At 40.9% G+C, this 19,047-nt stretch overlaps 1 long non-coding RNA gene across 3 annotated transcripts; it reads left to right on the forward strand.

Annotated features, from left to right (window-relative positions):
- Nucleotides 1-1,029: 1,029 nt before the first annotated feature.
- Nucleotides 1,030-18,270, forward strand: LOC137860372 (uncharacterized). 3 transcript variants are annotated; one of them, XR_011098866.1, is made up of 5 exons: nt 1,030-1,227; nt 14,008-14,124; nt 14,329-14,534; nt 15,506-15,615; nt 17,120-18,270. It is a non-coding gene; the product is annotated as an uncharacterized lncRNA (long non-coding RNA). The 3 variants fall into 3 exon arrangements; XR_011098865.1 differs by having other exon boundaries at nt 14,374-14,534; XR_011098864.1 differs by lacking the exon at nt 14,329-14,534.
- The last annotated feature ends 777 nt before the right edge of the window (nt 18,271-19,047 follow it).

A 19,047-nucleotide genomic window follows, 5' to 3' on the forward strand; every position in this document is an offset into this window, starting at 1 on the left:
TTGAGATTCATGCATCTAAAATGCACTTGATTTCTTGTGACTTGATAGACCAGTATAGAAAGATTAATTTTCTGTAATCATTTGATTTGATAAATGTCTACACAGCCCAGCATAACTTTATTTTCTATTTACCCAGATCCTGAAATTAGTTGCTAAGGATACTCAAGGGAAACACTTCAGTAATTATAAATATGTCCTAACAACAGACATTTAAATTTGTAATAATGTAAAATGGTTATATTTCACATCCAAACATAAACTTCCACTGGTAGGGACACACAAAGGAAATGTGTACAGCTTTTTTATACATAGTCTTGTGCATAAATAGACATGACATTGTGGACAAAAAATTCAATAGTAGATGTGTTTCATTATTTTACTTTTTGAAGGTAAGACAGTGAGATAGGGAGGAACGAAGGGACTTGTGCAAGATCACAGCAGAAGTGAGTAGCAGGGGTAGAGAGAGATCAAGGTTTCCCAGCTCCATAAGTGGCGAGAGCAACTGCGCCACTCCAATTTATGAAGTAATGCAAAATTGATGTTTGTATTGGTACCTTAAGAGCTGTATTCAAAGCCCAGTGAAGCCATGGGGAATGATAGACTTGGTTCATGATTACTTTATGGCAGAATTGCTTGTCTTCACATTCATCAGCAAGGCAGGCGTGTACCACAGGAGCAAAGAGCGGGTCACTGCCCCCAAAGGCGCTCACAGAGCAGCTCCAAAAGGTGGAAGAAGTGGGGGTTTGCTCCCCCACTTTAGTTAAGGATACACAAAAATTATCTGGTAAAATGTCTACTATACATAGGCAAAGCCTTAAACTGCCACAGTGATTGCACAGTAATTTAATATAAATTGATTGAGTACGTTTTTACTGATGCTTAAAGACTAGTCGTAGCATGGGAAACGATGTTTTGTTATCAGCTGTTACTAAATATACAGTATTTGCTGGAATAAATCCAGGTGAAAGCTTTAAGGCACAGTATTTAAATGGAGTGCAGCTGCTGTTTCTGCACTTTGGGTTGAATACAATTACCAATCACCTGAAACTCGTTGCAAAAATGGGCATAACTTCTTCCTGCACTGACTGAAATGTTCTGTGCAGCAGTGCTGTTATTGATAGGTCTCAATCACCCTGATGTTGGATTGTGTATATCATCACAGTTCTCCTTTTTAAACAACAACTAGCTGTTATAGACAGATGTAGAATGATGCGTGCTTGCTCCCAGGTGAGTCTCTAATGAAGTCTTTGGGGTTCGTCTACATGGTGTGAGAAGAAATCTCCCACAGCTCAGGAGCTGTAGGACTGAACCTCTGTCATCAAATTATAGAGTCATAGAACAGCTTGGGTTGGAAGGGACCTTAAAGACCATCTAGTTCCAACCCCTGGCCATGGGCAGAGAATCACAGCTCTGATCTCCAACATTGGGTTGTGACCAGGAGAGCGGAAAGTCTGCACACTCCTGGCCCTGCAGCACCCAGGGGTGCCCACATCTCTCCTTCCCCGGGTGGGTGCCGGCTGTGCCACCTGGCTGACCTGTGCTGCTCCCCGAGGGGCAAGATCTGGCAGCCCAGCTGTTCTTGCAATGCTGAGCTCATTCACATGGGGCAGGTTGAGATTTGGATCGCAAGCATTGGGAAGAGGAACTCTCTTTGAAAATGTGTGCTTCCCCCTCTGCCTCTGGGTGTTGTGGGGTGAGTCAGTAAGTGCTGCAGTGAAGTGGTTTGGGAACAGCTGGCAAAACCGAGGGAAAGCATGAGAAGGGCTTAAATCATTAACTACAAAAAGTGAGACTAGCAAGACACAGACCACATAGATATACTTGGCTTTCTTGTGACTCTCAGCCTGTCCTTTCTTCAAGCTGTGGTGCTCACCCAAGAGGGGTAAGTCCAGCTCGTGCAGTAGCTGCTTGCATTGACAGGGGGTGTACCCTGTAAGCACTCGTGCCCCTGCCAAGCTGGCAGCCATTTCAGAAGTGAGCAGGTTGTGTTATCCCTCACTGGGCTCTGGGAGAAGAGCAGAGCTGTGCCTGCCTGTAAAAGAAAAACCAGTTGCCTTCACCAGTGTAAACAGAGGAGAATCCTCACCTTCTGTATTCGTGTGAAAATAAATCTAGTTGCCTTGTGGCGTGATGAGAACCAACATCTCATTTGAATCAAAGATACTGAAATAAAGATCTCTCCAATTTCTATCTCCCAGTTTGTAAGAAAATTCTTGATCTGCACATAAGTAACCCCCAGACTAGCATAACCTGCCAGATCATTATGTTATTTTCTATTATGAAAATGGGATGAATATTATTCAAATGTAACTATAAGTATTTATGCTGATAGAAAAACCACTGTTGTTGTTATTATTTTTATTATTATGCTTTAGAAGAGATGCCAGACAATTGCAATATTCAATAGGTCACTAGAGGTAAAGAGGGGAATTTTTTTGGAGTTGTCATTTGACTGCATACAAACTCCCAGTGAAACTATAAGGATTTGCTCCAATCTGAAAAGTCACTATTTCTCTTTTAAATAAGAGAACATATTCTTTTTTAAATCTTTAAAGATCATCTGTTCTGCAATGCCTGTGAAGCCTTGCTGTTTCATACCAGTTTGCCAAGCGAAGAGTCCAGCTCTCCATTTCTCTGCTGAACTCCTTCCACCTCAGCTCACGCCCTCCCTTTTCATCCTGGGCACCCTGAGCCCTGCCACATGGGCTGCTTGTGTTTGCCTATCCAGCAAGATATCCCTGGTAGCAAAAGTGGTGAAAAGTGGTTTTCTGCCATGAAACAGCCCAATGGTTCTGAACCACTGAAACAAGTATTGCCTCAAAAACAGAGCCTTGAAAAGTCAGAATGCCGACAGAAGGGAGTAAGTCAGGATTTTGTAACTTTATGGGTACAATAAATGCTCATTCTCCATATAAATCCCAAAGAAGGCTGGTTTCTCTAAATGTTGACTCTTCAGTTTCACCCAGTTGCTTTAAGATGGAATGAAGAATTTTTAGCACTTAGAGTAACAAAATTTAGACAATTTAGTTTAAGTGATTATAAGAAAAACTTAGTAGCATAGCATTTGATTCAAATCCATAGTTTTATACAGGTTCATGCCTTTCAGTTGTATAGTTTTGCACTGTTCAAGTAAGACAAAAGTAAGCAAAAGCACACTGACCAACCCCTGAGGGCTTGGAAATTCTCTCTGGCAAAATACTGGGCAGAAAAAAGACCAGGATGCGAGTCGGTTTGGGGTAAGAAGATCTTCGACATATATGTGCTGTGGAATTCAAGGGATGCAACATCCCAGCAACCAACCTCATGGAAGAGAAAGAGATGAGAGGTGAGATTTTGTGGTGAATCTGGGAAGACATGCAGGGGTGTAAAGCGGTGTAGAGCAGCGCCATGCTCTGCTGGGTAAATTACTCCTGCAGTGAGAAGTGCCTGTTGTTTCAGTTCCTCTGAGTTGGTATTTTTGCAAAAGGAGAATCAGAGAGGTCAACGAATGCTTGAGTCCTGAATTTCTTACTCTTACGATTTCTTTACTACAATATCACCCGAGACATGTTAACAACTGCTGTATGTTCTGCCTAGCTGAGTCACTGCTTTTCAGTGCAGCTCTTTGCAATGCAAGCAACAGAAACTTCAGAGAATCAATATCTTCTAGCCCAGCTATCAAAAGTGTTGAAGATATTTAGGTCATTAAATAGCAGTGGACATAAGTAAAAGCCTGTATCTCACATCATTAGCAGTAAAGGTGCTCTTTAGTTTTATTTGCTAAATCACACAACATATATAAACTGCATAGGAGATGACAGAGATGTGGAAAATTGTGATTCAGCAAAAATCCAGGGAGGAGACAAAGAATGGCCTAATTTCAGTTATCTCACTGCTCACTGCAAACTTATTTCATTGAAGTTTACTTTCATATGCCAAATGAACATCCAACTTGGATACAGATTGCATTCCATCTTTACTCTAGAACCACACCATCACCGGTCTTCTTCCACAGACAAAAGGTGTGGTACAGCAGCGTTTTGAAGTATTCTTACTAAACTTTAAAGCAAGATGCATATAAGCTTTTGGTGAATCTGCTTCTGCAGTTATTGTATGTGTTCATCTTTTCCCTCACAATACAGTGGTAGGTGGGGGATTGATTTTACTTATTCCTTTTAGGATTATTCGCGTGCCTACAGCTGAGACACAAGCATCCGAATACTTCAGCTACTCTCTGTGTTGGCACCCCATTAAATCCAGAGCCCTTCTGTACATCACTTTTCCAAACCTTGCTAATGCTCCTGCAATTCTAATTGTGAAAGCAACGACACAGTGCAATGTTTTTGCCACAGTTTTATATTTACACTTACGAGGTAAATGCTTCAGCCCTTATGGTTATCGCCACTGGCAGAATTGCATTAGTGTCAGGGAGAAACAGGCAGTGCTGACCAGAAAAATGTAAATACATCCAGCTGAAGCACAGCTCTGCACTCTAGTAGCTGTGTGTTTGGTGCATTAACACAACACAGTTTTATCTCTGTGACAACAGTTAATTCCCCACTGCCCTAGGATTTTTTTTTTGTACCAACCAACTCAGAATTTATGAGTTCTAATAATCCTGTTCTGAGGCTAAACAAATAAATACAGCTGCCAGACGTCGAAGAACATGACAGAACTTATAGCATAGTACTAGCAGTTGGTGCCTGCCATGCTGGAATAAGAGAGATGATAGTGATAACACAGAAATGCATACAGCAAAAGTTACATGGTGGCTCCTGATGGTGGAAACATCCCTACTTAGAGATTCCACATTGTGTGAAAACACTGGAAACATTGGATGTTGCAATGAGTGTTGGTAGTCAGCAAAGAAAGCCATCGTGAGTTATAATGACAGCACATGGAAAAAGCAAATAACACGAGCTTGGGTATGGAAGTTTCAGACCTGAGTCTGTGGGGCTCCGTTCTGCCCTGCCGTGGTGTCACCGAGGCACCGCCTGGCTGCTCCTGTCCTCACAACGTGGCATCACTGCCACATGCAGGGCAACAGCCCAGCTGCTGATGGAGGCAGCTAGGAGCCCTGGCTGTGACCAGTACCTTTTGTCACTGCTCACCACTTGTGAGACCAGAGGTCCCCAAAGACAGTGGTTATCGGTGCAGGTGATGATCCATCCTTTCATCAGCAGACCCGACAGCAAGATAGCTGATTTTTAAGTGTCAGAGTTCAGAATTGGGCTTAGTAAAAGCATTCTTATAAAGGGAAGAAAGGTTTCTAAACATTTGGTCTTAATTTGACTTTGAAAATAGGTACATAACCAAAAAAAAAGTGGTGAGACTGTAGAAATGTGGCAAGTTATAACCTATATATATATAAAAAATTCTTGATTCTTTACAGATACCCACATGTATATACTATATTATTTATATTGTATGTTAATCTTTCATTCGGAGACAGTAAAGTACAGCACAATATCACTGAGTGCTTCTTATCTGAGAATCTCAAGTAGTAGCAAACCAGCTCCCTTTGTGCTCTCACGTTACTGCCTGCAGAGTTAATTAAAACTGGCTGATAAAACTCTTAACACCACCTCTACCCGAGTTGTCCCTAATATCATCACAGTTATTAGAACACCTCGTCATTGGCACGTTCCTCTCAACCGAGCCTTTGTTTCCTCTGAATTTCACTGTGCAGACAGCAATGTGCTCCCTGCGTTTAGGCCTGTAAAACAAGAGTGCCAGCAGTGCTTGGTTTTGACACAGATAGCACTTCAGTGACAGTCTGCTGAGTATTAATCTCATGTTTTTATGGTCACTTGACGTCTTCCCCTTTTCCATCGGTCTTAATTTTGTCACCAAATGCACACAAGTGTCAATGTCCTCCTCCCATACGGTGGGGTCTGGCTTGGCACCCGATGGAGCAGACAAGGGCCAGCAGTTGCCCATCACACTGACACCCACATGTGCTATTAAGAAACTTCTCACTCAAAACACCTCTTGTAACTGAGAGGGAGAAGGAAAACGGCCAGGCCAGAGGTTGTTATATAATCTAAAAATACTTGCCTTTGCCAAAAAAATAGAGAATTCTTCAAACTTGGATTTCTGGGCTGGTCTCATTCTGCGTGGTGTGCCTCTGCATGCCAGCTCCGTTCTCAGAGTGACCTCCAGGAGAGAGCAGGATGTGCATTAGGAAAGGGAGGAGATGTGATAGTCTGGAAACTCGGAGTACAAGATCCAATCTCTCTCCATGGATGGCAAGAGCATGTCAGACATAATGGAATATTAAGAGAAGGAACCTATCGCAGGCTCAGGGGACTTCAGTAAGATAGCATTAAAAACTTTGCTGCTATTAAATCTGGAGAAGCTGTAGATAATTTTGCTTTAGAGGAGCGTGGCTGCTGGTGTGGTTAAAAATGCTATCGAAAAATCCACTCAGGAGGAATCCCTCAATAAAACAGAAACAATTGGGGCTACATTGGAAGTTCCTGCTAAGGAAAACATCATTTGGCAGAGAAGATTGGAGAGGCTGGAGAGTGACAGGAGCAGTGGAGTTTTAGGACTGCAAACTGGTGCTGAGGGAAATGGTGGAAAGACTATTGAGACTTTATTAACTGCTACATTGGGGATCAGAAATAACACTCCCCACAGACAGAGAAAAAGCCTTTCACAGACCAGTGAAACATTCTGCATTAGCTGATATGCTAGAGAGAGGGAGTAAACCATTCTTTTTCTCTGAAATCCCTCAGATTGGAGTAGCAAAGCAGGAAACCAGCAAGAAAAGGAGATTTCTTGTCAGCAAGCATTTTCATACAGGAGATTTTCTCCTCAAGGAAAATTATGACATATGCAAGTGGCAGAGAAACAGAAAATTGGGTCACACATTGAATTCTTAAAAGTCTTCTTAAAAGCCATGGCTGCACCTGTAAGTGGTTTGGGGACTGTCCTAGTAAGCATTATAATGCTACAGGTATCAGTTAGGTACCCAGAAATTCATAAAGGTTGGCCCTCTGGTTAGGTTGTCCTTACTTCTTTTGAGATTGAAGTATCCTGAATCTTTTGAGAGCTGTAGGTACCTCCTAGAGGTCTCCTTCCACATTTCATCTAATGAAGATTCCCATTTCTTATGCACTGGAAGAGCTGCATACCTAGCTACTGCTTGACTACACAGGAATTGGTAGAAGCTTTAAATTTTTAGGTTCATTCAATCTTTACACGCTGTAATATTCTGACTATGGGCAGGGGAAAAACCCTTCTGCTATACCAAAAATAAAGACTAAAGCACAAGAAAAGGTTTATGTACATAGCCCAAAAAATGAAATGGAAAAAAAGAAGGCAGAAAGTAAATGACAACAACTAAAATGTCATTTCCTCTTTGAAGAAAAGAATGGACTTGTACCAGAGTCTAAGAGCATAAAGCACGTGTTGTATATGTTATACACTGCTTGGATTTGGTCCTCTTTCACAGGAAAACAGGAGTTTTCCTATGTAACTGTCATTGCTGAAATTTGTATGATTCAGTTCCTGCTGGAGTGATAGTTAGAGAGGTGAGCAGAGGTTCAAATAATTACATAGCTTGAATATTATCAGCAAAGGAAATACTTTGCAAATTTCCCAATATAAATTATTAGTTCCTGTTACTATTTACAAGAGCATAGTGTAACACGTGCAAAGCTACATTGCTTTCAAGAGCACTTTTGCTATTACATGCACAACAGCAGGTGAAAATCAGGTTTTCTCCCTCAGCTGCATTGTGTGCTTGGGATCATTTCTTAGGTTTGCTGCGTTGCCTGGCGTATGTCAGGAGGAAGAACCAGGGATTTGCTCTTTCAAAGGTATTTTCTTTGAATTTGAATGAGAATGGTCTTCCATTACTTAACACTGAAGGCAGAGGCAAGGAGATAGGGATTTTTATCAAAAACTTCCTGCAAAGTAAATATGCCCCTTTTCCACGCCAGCTGTGAGATCCATAATATCAAGTACAAGCAGGGGACCCTGCAACAGATATCAAAAGACAGCATTTGAAGACTTTAATTTCTTGAAAAAAAACTACTTTGGTACAGAAACATTAACAAAAAAGGGCAATCTTAACAAAAAGTGCTTTAATGAATTGCATATAGACCATAAGTGACTACAGGAAAACTGATGGTGTGAACAAGGTACATAAGAACCCTGTGTGCATACACTGTTTATAAATCAAGCTCTCACCCACCACACTTGGAACAGACATCCAAAGGAACATACCAAATTACATAAAAGGTCAGTGAATGTAAAATACTGTACAGACTGTTATGGGATCATTTTTAATCTTTTTCATCACTTAAAAACTTGCAGGGAGGGGTAAATTATGTTAAATGAATTGAAGAAGCTAATGAGAATATCTGGATACTAATGCCAAAATCAGGAGACACTTTTTTGTTCTGAATATCTGTTGCTTGCTGGAATTTCTTTCCACTCATTGAAGACATTTATTTGGGAGAATTCATTTTCTGCTTAATTTTTTTTATGCACTACTGGCTTTTAAAAAGGAAAGAAGAAAAAAAAAGAAACAAAATTTGAAAGTATTTATAACATTATCAAAATAGTTTGAATTCCTCATTCAATCGTTGGAGAATTCATTTGAGATGGCATTAGCACCATTTTACAGAGAGGGAAGCAAGGTTATGGTCACAGGTTCCGTTTTAAACCTACGTCCTGTTCACTCCAGGTAACAGTCGAGGCAGGCGATTTTCAAAGCAATCAAAAAGTGCATGAAGATATCTGGTTCGGGCTTAATATTTTCATTTTTAAGTGTTTGAAGCCGCACCTCTAACTCTGTGTTTAGACAGAAAAAAGCATGGGTTGATTTCCAGCACCACTGCGTACTTGGTGTGCAATTCTTCCCATGGGGGGTAAAGGAGGCTTCCTCCCTCTTCTGCTCTAATTTTTTTTTTTTTCTTTCTCTTTGGCTTCTGACTTGTCACTACTACAAAGTAAAAAATCTCATTTTGAGCACAAGGATCCCTGGTAAAATTCTGGAGGACTGGGAGGTTTGTAGTTTTTATGTGAGGATTCAGATAGATAAAACTTAGCTTTAAATTAACGTAGAGCATCTTGAAGGTCATCTTGGTTTAATCAGAAATTTACTCTGTGTTAGCTAATTCAAGCCTGTTGGGCAGTGAACCCACACCAATTCTGTTTCTGAAGCCTCAGGTGAATCTTTTGCTTGAATGTTTTACCTATGTATATTCTAGGAGTGAAAATAAAAAATTGCTCATTCATGCCAATACATCCTATTTTTTGTGAACTAACTAGAGGCCACTTTTTCTTTGTTGGGAGCATCTAGATGTAACATTTCTTGGCTATTCTGTCAGTTTATGATCACTGGAATAAAAAATGCTGTAAGAATTGTATAATCAGAAATGTACAGTTGCAGTCTGATGTATTAGCCCTAATGTTGTGACAAGATGAAAGATGTTAATTACACAGTAAAAAATTGTATTTTAAAAGGTAACCCCTTCTGCTCGAAGCCTGGGTAATCCAAGCCAGACTCATTCAGCATTCGCACTGCGTGAGGTTGCATAGAGCAAAATCAAGACGTTAATGTGAACTTTGTGACTTACATCCATCTTTTCACTGCATTTCTCCATTTTAGCAACCTGCTAAATGTCTGCTATTTATCTTGCGTTTTCTTATTTTCAAAATTAACTTAAAATGAGCTCAAAATGAAACTTGAGTGTGGTTGTGGGGCCGCATGGCATGACTAATACAGCTGGGGTGCACCCAGATTAACTCCCCGAATTCCTCCCCAAAGACTTCCTTCTTCCCCCTCCCCTGCCAGTATTGGCTCACCCATGCAGATTGCTGCACCAACTTACCCCAGGCACTCCTGCAGCAGCAGGGAGTGTTCAGGACAAGATTGACTTGCTAAGCAGTCACTCTTGAACATGACCAAGAACAGTTTTCTTTGGACCTTCCCCAAGACATTGAATGACTTGTTCAAACAATTTTATTGATATGTGTATTTCTTTTGTAGGTGTGTTTCCCTATGGCACCTTGTGGGTGTGTTTATATATGTATGCATATACGGAGGTGTATTTGTCTGTATGTGTGTCACATATTTTGCACTTACTGCTACCAGCTTTTAGTATTTTTTCTCTGGGAACATGCTGTGATAGCTTCAGTATTTCAAAGAGCATGCAATCCAAAATCTGTCAGTAGGAAATATTTCTTTAAGGAAGAAAATGTGTTTTTTTGTTAACTTTCTCAATCTCTCATCCATTCAACTCTGTGCTGAATATATGTGCTGTTGCAGGGCTTGGGGTGGGACTCCAATGACTTCTGTTTATTTCACCATTTTGTAAACACTGCTTAACAAGACTGATATTGAAGCTGTAAACTTGAATCTGTATGTGAGGTTCCACTCTGAAACTGGAGTTTTAAAAGTTTCGGTTCACACTCCCAATTTATACCCATCCCTAATGAGTCACTGGTCACCTTGCAGGGAAACAACACGTATTGTCTTGACATATTAGTTTTAAGTGATTTTGCATGCCTACAGGAAGACATTTAGGGAGAAGAATCCAGGCAATTTCTATAGCATCAAAGCCTTGTTGGGGTTTCCAGGTGACTGAATTCAGATTTATTGTTGGTGAACTTGGTTCCTAGTGATCTATTTAATCCTGCATTAGCATCTGTATAGAATGCTTAACTCTTACAGTGTGCTTTCCAAACATACACTAATTTGGTCTCACACCATCTCTCAAACAGGAAGCCTGATAATGAGGTGTAGAATCTTTCTTTTTTCTTTTTAACTGTACTGTTATTAATGCCTGAACTGTTCTGAGGTTATCAAACAAAAGGGGACAAAGCACATCAGTTTACTGGGAGTGAGAAATGCATTGAGGCTCTGCATCTTCTGAAATCCAGCTGTTATTGTTGCCTGCATTGACAGTCCCAGCTTCCTCAAAAGCCATTTATGTGCCACGATCACTAATAAACTGCAGCTTACTTCTCTGGTTCTTCTTGCTGTTACTTTTCCTTGAACCAAATTTTTATACATTGCATAAAACCCTTGCTAATCTGCATCCTCCACAGTTTACCAAATAGTTTCTACTGTGAACTTACACCTGTGCTTTGCTGAAGTTCAGGTACATGGAATATACACATATTTTATGTCTGAGACAGTGATAACCAGTGGTTATAGTGGTAACTATCTTTTTGGTCTGCCCTAATCTTTTTAGTAATCTCAAGGTGTAGTTTTTCCACCTTGTCTTTAGTTTTCTTCCTGTTTAAAACTTTGAATACCATTAAGATCTTACTCTGAATCCAGTAGCAGTGTGGATCTGTTTTCTGACCCTGTACAAGAGCAGTAAGTACTATACAGTGATCTGTGCCATACTAACTAATCACCCCTCTGGCATTCTGAGCAAATGCAGGTTAATGGAGAATCTTTTAATATTTCTATTAATTAAGTATATTATCTTAATAACTCTATTGTCAATTTTTCATTGCTAGGTAATGACTAGAACTGGTTTAGCTATTAATAACTACTAACGTGCTTAAAAGAAAGTAGCATTTTTTGTTTGTGAATTGCCTGCTTATGAAGTCCTATTTCTACAAACATATTTGCTATGTGAGATTCATTTAGGGATGTTCTGTGCAGACATGACTGAGCAGAGGCATATTTGTCAGAGGGTGTCACTTTATGGTTTGGACAGGAGCGTTCACGCAGGTTATAGAAAAACAGCTGTTGTAGTTCTTTGAGTGTAAGCATTTGTATTTGAGGTAGAATTTTCATTCTAGGCGTTTCATTAAATATGACACGTTTATATGTGGAAATGAGTACACAGTTGGTGTGTTAGTATTTTAGGTAGTCACTATGACCTATGTGTTTGCTTAAATCCATATCATGAAGTGAAGAGGAGGATCTCTGGGCAGGCTTTAGATAAAAGCACAACAGAGGAAAGGCAAAAGACAGAGTAATTCAATCAGTGACGGTAATTCTTATTCTAATAAAGTTTCCTGTTTGGAATTGAAAGAAAGAACTCCTGGTACAATTGTACATGTGTTACGGTGCCACCCACCATAATGAGGTGGAACACAGAAATGCAGCCAATTCAATAGGACTTTCAGTTTGATGAGCCCATAGAAAGATCTGAACATAAGGATTGTTTCACAGAACCTGAGCAGCAATGAAGCTGAAAATATTGATTCATAAATTTCCTAGGAAGAAGAGAAAAACTATGTAATCATTCCTGAAAAGTTGATGAACATTTCCATCCCAGAATACAATAGTCTAATGGGTATGTTTGTACCAAAAGGCAAAGAGACTCGGAAGGCTTTTAATTTAACACCATAGGAATAGGCAGGGGAGAATGCCATTAAGGAAAAATTAATATGAGAATTTTAAATTAGGAATTCTAGGAAAAATTGTTGTGCCTGGTTTATCTCTGAAACACCCAGTGCAGTTCTCAGCCTGTCCAGGCAAGTGAGAAGTTGCCCAGGAGTGTGCTGAAAGAGGAGTTCATTCCTGGGGTAGAAGGAAGGCTAAATTAAAAATGTCTTTTTTCATCATTGCATTTCTCGGTCAGAAAGGACGAGGTAGACAAGGCAAACCAAAACAAACGAGGCTGGCTGAAGTTTGAGGCAGTTGTGATGCAAATTGAGAACATGGACTTGGTACTGCTGCAGTACTGGTGGGCCCTGGTTGGGGATCAGAGAAACGTGGTACAAAGACCCAGCACCCTGGGCACCTGGAGGGAATGCACAGGATGTGCCCAGCTCCTGTCAAATTTCTAGGGCAGTGAGTGTGTAAATCCAGCACATCCCTGCCAAGTCAAACTTGTGCAAGCCCCTGTCCTGAGCAAGTGCAGTGAAGCTGGTGTCCCCGATGCTTTAGCCTCATGGGATGTCAGTCATTTTCCTCTTGCACAAAACCACTTTTCCTGGCTCCCCAAGGGGCCGGCTGGAGCTACTGCTACTGGAAATCACAAACAAATGCTAGGAAATGTGGTAGGGCAGTGGGTGAAGTGTAAAGGCAATAAAATAGGTAAGAATCACAGCACTTTCACATTTAAAATTGATTCAAATATAGAAGTGGGTATGATTTATAAACTTGAAGAAGGTTAGACTTAATCTCTAGCTAGACATTTTCATTGCCTGAATAAACTTTGATCTCATACTAGTTACAGAGGCAGGAATTTGGCATTAATAGAGATACTTTAGTCAGTTTTCTTAACTTAACCACCCACGGTGGCATAGGGCCTTTCACAATGAATGGAGGATGTGTGGATGGAAGGCATCTGCCTAACAGAAATGACTTAGATACTTAGGACAACTTATGAGCTAAGGGACAAGTTGTGCTGGCAATTAAGGTAGGCACAGATGGGAATAAACGAGTATTTGTATTTGCTTTACATAGCTTTATAGACATGCCAGCAGGGGTTGTTGTATTTTTATAAAAATATTGTGCATCTACATTTTGGATGAGTTTTCCCACAAAACTATATCGGAGAATCTTTTCTTATCTGCAACTACCTTGGAGAACCAAGTAATGTAAGTGACTTTAAAAAAGCCAATTAAATGTATGATTGAATGTCAGCCTTTCTGATTGCAGCCTTCATTATGAAACTGAAAATGTGAGATATTTTTTCTACCTAATATTGAACACAGTTAATTAAAAAGGTAAAGATTACATTTTGCTTCAGTTAATTTGAAATAAAGAACCTCCATTTAAACAATAAATTTCAGATTTTAGTTATAGCAATTAATAGACCAAACTGTGTACCTAAGGTTTTATTATATTGATTCTAAAATAATTAGATTAGCAAACACATTGCAAATATATTATCTAAAACAAATAACGTTATCAGAGTGCTTTTGTTATATAGCACAGCAATAAAGCAATCTCATAAAATTAAGAGTCATACAGCATATATTACATTCTTGCACCGAATGACAAAAGCCAGCACGATGACCATGCGGACAGTTTTACGCCTGTGGACTGTTTTGGCCTGGAGTTTGTAAAAGTTAAGCAATACCCATCTTGTTTCATAGGTAATTGAACTCACGCCTGGGTACCCTGTCTCTGTGCTGCCCCAGTAACCTTTTTTCTGCTGTGTGTCCCAGCCCCTGTGCCGCTCCACGCTTGCATTGTGCCATGCAGAGCCCCTGGTAAGGAACATTTTGACAGTAGCCCCCACCCAGTGGTTTTAAAAGCCTTAAGGCTGTTCGAGAGGCCTTTTAAAAAGCATGACATTCAATCAAAGTTCAGTGAGGAAAGTTTTAATGAATAAACTTGGTAAATTAGAGAGCACTGCAGCAGAGTGATTAACTCTCATTTGTGCATTAGTGTTAAAATTAATTAAAATGTTTAAGCCGTAGGAGGCAGGTTACCTCCTCAAGACCTGGCTTTGCCCTCAGAGTCAGCCTGGATCCAGCAGCGATTCATCTTGCCCAAGATGAGAGGAGGGGTGAAAGAAAAGAACAGCCAGGACAAATGTGTTTTCAATGGCGCTTAGCTGCAGGAAGGCCACTGAGACCTCAGTGCGGCGTTACTGGAGTGTGACATAATAATACAGTAGGTACGTTGGTGGGTAGAGCCTCTGGAAAGCCAGCGACCCTCCTTTCACACGGATTTCATTTTGACTTGACATGACAGAGCTAATTTCATTACCAGGAGGCACGCTGGATTGTGCTGCAGCGTAGAACAGGCTGCTGGAAATTAGCTCTGTTTTTCTGGTTTGCTTCCACTGCTGCTAGTGAACACCACTTTCTTTACCCAGTGCCACGAAGTACATGATATAGCAGAATAATTTTATACTCATGGCTGTTGCCACCTTTATTAACAGTCTTTCGCTGCATCGATTAATTACATGAGAAGTTAATTAAAATATCTGATATACTAGGGAATAAACGTGTATTTTAGTACTTGGATAGCAATACATATGAGCAACCAATTTTGTGAGAAGTCATAATATTAAATTCCTGTAAACTTATTTTCTTCTAAAAATCATTTTAGCTCAGTTTCTTTCAAGACCCAGGAGCCTGTATTTCTTCCTATCCAGACCCATTATGATGTGGCTGTTTAACAAATCTGTGCTGGTTTGGAATTATAAATGACAGCCTATTTTATAAAGGGAAAAGTCTTCTTTGACAGCAGAACAATATCATATGAGTAACAAATGGAAAAATGTGTCATACAGCTGAACAGTTGTTTTCAGATGTTCACCAAGGGCCAGTTATTAATTTTACATTGGTCAGAATTAAGGATTTTGGAGAAATTCATTTGAAACTGAAAGTATGAAAAATTTCTGCTCAATGAAAATTACCATTATTCGCTGTAGATCTATATTCATAACTTTAAAACCTGGCAGTCCTTCCTATTTTTTTTTCTCTATAGATTTCTTGTCAACAAGGGTGTCAGAGGTCAGTGTCAGAATGCCCCTCTGGCACCCATTAACTATAACCAGGAAACTTGTTCACTATTGATCTACAATGTCTAAATATCTATTATGTTGGATATAAAAGGTGGTTTCACATCTTTCTAAAACAGATAATTCATAAAGGCCAAAGGGTCAGGCCCGGTGATATATTATTGCTTCACTGTACCGCTGACGATGGGCACAGGAGGGAAGAGGCCGGGCCGAGCGTCACCGAGTTCAGGTGGGTGAGTGCTGCGTGTCTCCTGCCCACGCCACCCCAAAATGCTCTTGCCTCTGAGCACTGCCTGCCTCTGCCTTTGCTTGGGTTTTGGATCTCTGCACTGGAAAGGAAGACAGATCTGAAATTTGAAGGGGAGTCAGCTCTGCCCTCAGCTATTAGTTGGGCCGCCCTTCGGCTCGCTGTCTGCAGAGCGCTTTGTGCCACGATGGTCACACACCCAGGGCTCTGTGTGCGGTGCAATCTGATTATTGCAGGAATTGTGCACAAAAGGGCAAAGCCCCCATGGGTGTAAGTTGTCACAGCTCCGTTGACTTCAGTGGAGCGATGACACTTGATGTACGCGGAGGATCTGCCCCAGAATACCTGTCAGACTGCGGCCACAGTTCCAAAATCATGTGTTTTCTGAACAGACACTTGTGTAATATCATATGAGTGATTTTGTTTGCTCATATCAACCCATCAAATTTATTGAGGCTCTTTTAATCTCCTCATAACTTAACTGTTGAGATTCCTCTGCTCTGCTTAACGCTGAAACGCAGGGCAGAAGCAGCCGAGGATTTCTTTGTTCTGATATTCATCCAGCAGGGCACAGGAACGCTGTGAGGATGGAGGACTCGACCCAGGGCTGAGTTCTCCCCCAGTCCTGCAAATACAGCCTTTGAGACTACGTGCCATTCCCTGGGAGGCACCTATTACTTCTGCAGGATGAGACCCATAACAGGCAAACCCTCTCTGGAAGGCAGCTGGCACTGTACTCTTTAATGGAGCTTATGGCCTTCTAGCAAGCCCCCAGAATGGTTCATATTCTTCCAGGCTGCATTTTTGAAGAAAGTAAATTGAGATGAATCATGCTAAGATGAGATAGTTAAAATGTCAGGCTCCATAAGTTTCAATGCATCCTTATAGCTCTCAACACTAAAATGCAACCGAACATTGGAATAAGGGAAACAAAAGAGAATCAGATAACTAGTTCTTATAGAGGGGAAAAAAAAGTCATTTCTGTCTGCGCTGCTACACCATGGAAATCCACATAGTACAGTTTTAGAGCTGTACCTTAAAAAAAACAATTGCAGTTTCTTTTTATCACTGGTCTTGGTTACACATCGCTGCCTACTCTATGACACACTAGAATTGCAGAGTTTCTGAGGCAAACAATACACCACCAGCTTTATTTCTGTTTACAAATGTTACCTGGGGGAAATGTGCCTGTACCTGTTGGATAAATTACAAATCATCAGCACTAAATATGACCCACAACAGTAACATAGAGGGGAAAAGGGAGTGCTGTCTATAGGTATTCGGCAGTAGAGAGGAGGAAACTGCCTGCTCAGTGTACTCCTGTTTTAATCAATAATGAAATTATACTGCTGTAATGTTTAAACAAGAGCTGCCTGCTTGGCATTTCCTTGAGCATTTTCTTGACAACAGATACTGCTTCATTTATGCTTATCATAATCTTTATGACTAGTTGAATTAAAAGCTCCTATATTTTTTTTCCTTTAAGTGACTTGCTGTAATTTTTGAACCCAAGAAACAGAAGAAATGTGGGATGCAGGCACATTGGTATCCAGGTCATTCTCTCGGACTTGTGTGGCAAAGGCACTGGGCAGAGAAGATTGTTGTGGCTGGTGTCACGCGAACCATTTCTTACCCCAAGGCTTGAAGTGATGCACAGCTGAGCTGACCAAAGGAAACCCTTGATAAGAACCAGGAACAAGGTTTACATTCCTATTTCTTTATTGGCAGCAAGCCACCACCTTAACCCCTCTGCCACCATGTCCCTTTTCCAAAGGTTGGATGTTTTTTTCCTGCTGTCGCTGCTCAAGTTTTGATGGTTACATGTGCCTTGTACCGTGTATCCGAACAAATCGATCTTGGGTACCCGATCACAGCGTGGCTGACCTTGACCTGGCCATGAGATCATTAAAACCTGTTGCAGGGCTCGCACCCTGGTCCCTTGCAACTCGATCATGGACCAGAGCTGGGCACGCCACGGCTTCGGACACCAAACAGGGTGCAGGGAAACAACTGCTCTGAAACCAGATCCTCCTGCTCCGCTCTGCCTGCAACACAGATGGGCCTGAATGAAGGCTATCACTCCTAGTTTATAGCCATTAGCAGTCATGATCTCCCTAATATGCAACAGAAATAATAGTATTATTAATAATAATATCAAACTGACACATTATTAGCCTCTACAGATGGCTCTATTCCTCCTAATAATTTTTATTTTTATTTAATGTTTGGAGATGCTGTAAAAAGTGACTAGTGCTTCAAAATGTGACCTCTGTGGGGTTTAAAACCTACTGAATCAGATGAGATATTAAAGCATTCAATGTAATGTATGACTTAAAGCTATGTTTTTAAAACTTTAATAGGAAATGTCTGATGCTTTAGATTACTATTTCTTGAAGTATAGTAGGCTGAAGAATTTGCTTCAGAGGGTCTCTTTATATCCAAGAAGAGCTACGTTGAGAATACACAGTATGTTCTTCCTTCACCATGCCTCTAAATAGATGTAAAGGAATTAGTGGGTATTAATAATACATCATGTTTCTACTTGGTTTTATACTATTGTACATATGTTCTTATACCACAATCAACACCACCGTATTTAAATATCTCCAAGCAGTTCATTAAAGAAGGTGATTAACATCTGTCATGTGTTTTTTCCCTCCTCCTCTCCCCAAGGAGGGAGGATGTTCAGGGGCATACCTTATTTTGGTAGGGATTTATCATTTATATGGGAGGCTTTTTTATTTTGCTGAGGTTTTGTTTCATTGCACGAAACTACCTATTGGGATAAATGTTTGCAAAGGCAACTCCAAAAAAAATATGATACGCTGATATAAGGGAAGGGCGCTGAGATTTACTGTGAGTGGATTTGCTCAGAGGCACAGGCCAGGCCAAGGTGGGAATGAGGCCAGGTCCTTGCCGGCCGCAGGTTTCGCAGGGAGTGCGAGTGATGCTCCTGGATGTGGCTTGTGTGTGGGAACTTCACAGGTTCACTTGCTCTTGCTGGTTCTTGAGTCCCTGTTGCCTTACTAAGGCTCTGCATAGTTAAATGTGTAACTAAAACATGTGGGGAGAAACTGGTCCTTTGGGGAGCACTTAGTAAAGGTCCTCAGTGAATGGTTTGGTGGTGTTCCTCATCGTGGATTTCCCTGCAAGAAGGATTCAAATAAATCACTTTGCCTTCTTGCAGGGCTTTCTCACACTCTTTCAGTGAGCCAGTGGCATCTCAGGACCAGCAGCAACCAGCACCACTTGCTCGGTAGGATCTGGTTGCTCTCTACCTAGAGATGGAGAAGAGAAACCAGTCCCTGCTGCAGCCATACCCCAGGAGCTGTGCGGGTGTCACGTTATGGCCAGCTAGGTGAGGCTGTGCTGAGTCTTTTGTAACTTCTCTGAGGGATTTCATATATAAATATC

Source organism: Anas acuta, chromosome 8 (genome assembly GCF_963932015.1).
Source record: "Anas acuta chromosome 8, bAnaAcu1.1, whole genome shotgun sequence".
Taxonomy (NCBI): domain Eukaryota; kingdom Metazoa; phylum Chordata; class Aves; order Anseriformes; family Anatidae; genus Anas; species Anas acuta.